The sequence below is a fragment of the Crocuta crocuta genome, unplaced genomic scaffold, assembly GCF_008692635.1.
Source record: "Crocuta crocuta isolate KB4526 unplaced genomic scaffold, BGI_CrCroc_1.0 scaffold288, whole genome shotgun sequence".
Lineage (NCBI taxonomy): Eukaryota > Metazoa > Chordata > Mammalia > Carnivora > Hyaenidae > Crocuta > Crocuta crocuta.
In genome coordinates, this window is record NW_027532607.1 from 6,118,710 (window position 1) to 6,124,384 (window position 5,675).

Genomic DNA, 5,675 nt, shown 5'->3' on the forward strand with positions numbered 1-5,675 from the left:
TTCTAGAAGCAGCCTGAGAGAGATGAGTCTCTGGTCAGGACTGGGTTACCGTGGTTACAGATAGTTAAGCTCTTTCCAAAGTTGATTGCTCAGCTCTGCTAAAGAAGGCAACAACTTTGACTGGCAGCCATCATTTGTAGTCAGAGAAAGGGCTCAGCAGTACCTGAGTTTCATGAGGTATATATATTTAATTATATAAATAATACATGAACGCTTTCCCTTTGTAAAATATTTGGACAGCACGCAAGATTTTAGAGCAATAAATGGAAGTTCCCCTTCCTTCCCCCTCTTCCCATCTTATCCCCTTCCCTGGAGGTAACTCTTGTTGCTTGGATATGACTCCATCCAATACAACAGATACTCAAATCGTTTTCCCTCTACCTTACTAGCCATCAAAGAAATGCAAATGAAAGCAATGGACAAGGGATGCCTTCTTTCTTATCACATTTTCTCTGCCAGAAATGAAGAAAAATATCCAGAGTTGGTTAGGGCTTGGGGAAGGAATTACCAATTGGAGCAGTTGTCTTGGAAGTTAATTTGGTCATGTAAATGCATTTAGCTTCATTATCAGTTAGGGTCAGGATCAGTTAGGAGATTGAAAGCGCACAGGTTATTTGAACAAGGAAGATTTAATCAAAAGATGTGTTAACAAGTAAGAGTGGCAAGATGGCTCTAGAACGTCCAGAAGTAGCATGTGTGGAAAAGAAGCCATCACATCTAGGCTGAGTGTCCCCATCCCCAACTCAAGGTTGACATTTAGATCTCTTTGAAGACCATGCATCTACCACTGGAAAACCTAGCCATTGGTCGTGAAGACACTTTCCGTATTATAGGCCATGCTGATGTGTAGACATGTCCATGGAATAGGGGGAGAGTGACTGAGGCCCTGGCTAGAGCTGCTTAAAAGCTATTGGTAGTGGGTTGCCCGGGTGGCTCAGTTGGTTAAGCGTTCAAATTTGGCTCAAGTCATGATTTCACAGATGTGGTTTCAAGCCCTGCATCGGGCTCTGGACTGACAGCCTGGAGCCTGCTTTGGATTCTGTCTCCCTCTCTCTCTGCCCCTCCCTGACTCACACTCTGTCCCTCTCTCTAAAAAATAAACATTAAAACGAACAAACAAAAAACTTTGTTTTTTGGTTTGGTGTTGGGGAGTGTGAACTGAGAGTGTGGGTGGAGCTAGTCTGCAAGGGCTGCTGGGCTCCCAAGCTGCATTAAGAAGCTGAGGACCAGGACCCAAACAGGAAGGGTCTTCCTGTCACTACTGCCTTGCAGTATTCGTCTAGCGACCCCCACTGCCAAAGCCTCTCCTGTGACCACTTGCAGCCGAGGGAGGTTTGCAGGGTCCAGCTCCACTGTGACAAAGCAGGGGGAGAAGGGTCAAGTTGGACCTGAGAGACAAGAAATTGATAACTGGCACAGATTTTCACCTCTGGATTCCATTTTGTAAAATTTAAGGGAATAATTTAAAACATGCATAAGTATGTGGCTAAAGAATGGTTATTGTAGTATAGGAATAAAACGCAAACAAGCTCAATGTTCAAACACTGAGAACAACTTGAGCAAACTAGTGCTTCATTTATAAGATGAAGACATCTTCATGAATGTCTTTTATTATCATGAAAAATGTTTATATTATTAGGTTAAAAAGTATGTTATGACCATATTCTGGTTATATTATGACCCATTAAAATATTCATATACAGATATTCATGTACGCATGAAAATTTTTTGAAAGGTTTGGTATCTTTTTAAAATTAAATTAAATTTAATTTAATTAGTTAATTTTTTTGTATCTGTTTTTAAAGATATCTTATTCATCAACTTCTTTTTTTTAAATGTTTTATTTATTTTTGAGAGAGAGAGAGAGAGACAGCAGAGCAGGGGAGGGTCAGAGAGAGAGGGGGACACAGAATCTGAAGACAGGCTCCAGGCTCTGAGCTAGCTGTCAGCACAGAGCCCAACATGGGGCTTGAACCCATGAACCGTGAGATCATGACCTGAGCCAAAGCCAGACACCTAACGACTCAGCCACCCAGGCGCCCCCATCAACTTCTTGATACCATATCTGGTTGTTCAGTAAATATTTACTGAACCGGTGCATCGTTCTGGTTTCTGAGGGTTGCTACAACAAATTGCCACAAGCTCGACAGCTTAAAATATCAGAAATTTATTCCCACAATTCTGGACACCAGAAATCTGAAATTGAGGGCCATGCTCCCTCTGAAGATTCTAGAGGAGAAGCCTTCCTTATCTCTGCCAGCTTCCGGAGGCTCCAGACATTCCTTGGCCTATGGCTGTATCTCTCCATTCTCTTCTCTGCCTTCACATGGCTTTCTCCTCTGTCTATGGTTCTCCCCTCCCTATAGGAACAAGGGGTTAGAGCCTGGGAGTTAGAGCCTACCAGATAATCCAGGATGATTGCATTTTGAGGTCCTTAATGTGATTATATTGGTAAAGAACCTTTTCGACATAAGGACACATTCACAGGCTCTAGGCAGATACATCTTTTGGAGAAGTGGTGAGCACCATTCAACCCACTACGTGTATGAATGAATATATAATAACATTGTGCATTGATTTCCTTGGGTGGTAGGATTAATGCATAGTCTGAATTTTCTTCTTCTTTTCCTTCTTCTTCTTCTTCTTCTTTGTCGTCGTCTTCTTCTTCTTCTTCTTCTTCTTCTTCTTCTCTTTCTTCTTCTTCCTCTTATTTAAAAAACAATTTTTTAAAGTTTATTTATTTTTGAGAGACAGAGAGAGAGACAGCATGAGCAGGGAAGGGGCAGAGAAAGAGGGAGACACAGAATCTGAAGCAGGCTCCAGGCTCTGAGGTGTCAGCACAGAGCCCAACGCTGGGCTCAAATCCACAAACAGTGAGATCGTGACCTGAGTCGAAGTCAAGACACTTAACCAACTGAGCCATTCAGGTGCCCTGCAAAGATCTTTATATTACTTTTTAAATAAATAGAAAATGAAAAAATACTTGGGGTATGAAAAATACTAAGTAAATACTGAGAAGTCCTGATTTCATCATCTTGAAGATGTGGTTGAACCCATAGTGCACAAAACCCTGAACAGCTGTACCCACTTGGAGAAAGAAACAGAAGAACATAAAGAAACTCAGACAAAGGGGCAAATTCCTCCCAGAACACCTCTGTTCATTTATGCTCCGGGGCAAACCCAGAGAAGCTGGATCTAGGGAAGCTGGGAAGCAGGAATCCACCACTCACCTTCTGGGCATCTGAGTTGAGCAAACTTGTGGTCTGTGCAACGCTCACTGTTTAGAGCCGCAGACCAAGTTTGGAGTTTCCCTGCATTGTTCTTTTTCAGTGCAAACTTCCTCCTTCTTTTTCTCCTTGTTCTCATGCTCTGATTCACTGATGGAATCCTGAGGAAGAGATTGCTCCATTAAAATAGGAAGGCCTGTGCTGTCAAAACGCCCCATCCATTTTAAAACGCTCCATCTTCTTTTACTGAGAGAGGCAATCTTTCCAAAAAGAAAGGAAAACAAGGGAGTTTGGGCATAATTACCTTTTTATTTCTCTTAAAGCTGTAGATGCTTTATTTGCAGTCTCTTTTGAAAACTAATCATTTTTTTGTTGTTGTTCTTAAGCTTAAAATTGAAAGCTAGCCTAAAACATGGATGAATATCAAATGCTGAATTCAAGATTCTAAGTGTCTTCTGGGTAGGAGATAGCTTTTTAAAAATTATGTTAATTAAAAAGAACAGTTGCTTATTAATGTAAGGAAAAGGAGAGCATTTATTATGATCTTTAAGTCATAAGTCATAAGTCACACAAGCGTGTGGTGGAGGGAGAGAGAGAGAGAGAGAGAGAGAGAGAGAGAGAATCTGAAGAGGGCTTCACACTGAGCGCAAGCCTGATATAGGGGACCAATCTCACGGCCTGAGCCAATATCAAGAGTAGGATGCTTAACCAACTGAGCCACTCACATGCCCCAGACTATGCTTTTTTTGTTCATAATTGAAATCTTTTTATTTTATGAAAAAAGAGTTAGCATTAAGATAGATATCTTGGATATCTGCAGTTACGGTATCTTGGATGACCCATTCAAGGAAGTTCACTTAATCCAACTTAATGAAGCCTAAATCCTTCACCTACTGACAGAAACACTGGCAGCACATATTGAGGCCATATTTCCAGATCAGCCTGTGCTGGTTTGAGCAGATGTGACAAGAATGAGGACCCTGGCCAAATTTTCTCTGATAACTCTAGTAGAGTTGCCAGTGACCCATCTTGCTTTCTTGGATGTAACAAGGCAAAGAGATACCATGCTTTTAAAACTAGGATGGGGGTTGGTGATTTTTTTCTGTTAAGGGTCAGTAAATACTTTAGGCTTTATAGGGCAGGTGGTCTCTGATGCAACGATTCAATTCTGCCATTGTAGTAGAAAAGCAGCCACAGCTAATATCTAAACTAAGGAGCATCGGGCATTTATTGGAGCATTGCAATAAAACTTTGTTTACAAAAACAGGTGGTGGGCCAGATTCAGCCCATGGGTGGTCGTTTGCTAACCCCTGAAAGAGAAGCTCAGAGAGTTGCAATAGTATGCCAAATATCACAGCTCTCCAGAATTGAGGAAAACAGATTTTTATCTGCTCTGTTGTTTCCTCGTAAGAAGGAAATGCCAACATACTGGCAGATCTATGTGCTTTTTTTGGAAGATTAATTTGGGTTAAATGATGACTGACGTAAAAGGAAGAATGAGAAAATGAACCTTTATATTTGTGAAATAAATGGTTCGATTCTCAGAAACAAGAATCTTTTCAGTTAATTCTATTGAAAGTACTTTTTGGCCATTATAATCTTGGAACAGATTTAATACTTGCCGTATAAGTTCATCTTATTATATGAAGCTTTAGCCATACTGAGTTAAGTGTTGAATCATTGTGGGTTATGTCATAATATGGCTGAATTTGAAAAATAATTAGTAATGACATGCATAAGGGATTTAAATGAACTCCTTTACCTATGATTTATTCATCCCTGTTCATTTTTCCTAAATAATATTTGGTTGCAAGATAAAATTTAAGAGGAATGTAAGACAATAGAAACGGTTGATATTTTGGAGGGATTGTTAATGGAATATGGTTATATTCTGGGTTGAGAGATATTTAATTCTTTTTGAATGTTTATTTATTTTTGATATAGAGGGGCAGAGAGAGGGAGACACAGAATCTGAAGCAGCTTCCAAGCTCTGAGCTGTCAACACAGGGATGGGCACTGAGCTTGAGCTCATGAACTATGAGACCATGACTGAAGCTGAAGTTGGTGACTTAACCGACTGAGCCACCCAGGCGCCCTGAGTTAAAAGATATTTAAAAAAAAAAAAAAGAAAAAGAGAAAAACAAAATAAAAAACCCAAGGAGGACTGAACACATTAACTGGAAAGGGAATTCCTTTGAGCAAGAATACTTGTAGTTCGTACTGTTAGTTGAGGAAATCTCACATCTTTACTTTGAAATTGGATTATTTAATACTCATTCAACCAAGTCAAAGAATACATGTTAGCTCATGTAGGCTCTTAACATCCTTTGCACCAGTTGGGTTCTCTGGGATGCAGAAATGCTGAGGTAGGAGGCAAAAGACTTACTGCCCACAGGGAGCCATCTGATTGTGATACAGATCAATGGTCGCCACCAGCCCAGGGAAGAG

At 40.5% G+C, this 5,675-nt stretch overlaps 1 pseudogene; it reads right to left on the reverse strand.

Moving 5' to 3' along the window:
• Positions 1 to 4,084: 4,084 nt before the first annotated feature.
• LOC144245023 (small ribosomal subunit protein uS14 pseudogene) lies at positions 4,085 to 4,255 on the reverse strand (annotated as a pseudogene).
• Positions 4,256 to 5,675: the final 1,420 nt, after the last annotated feature.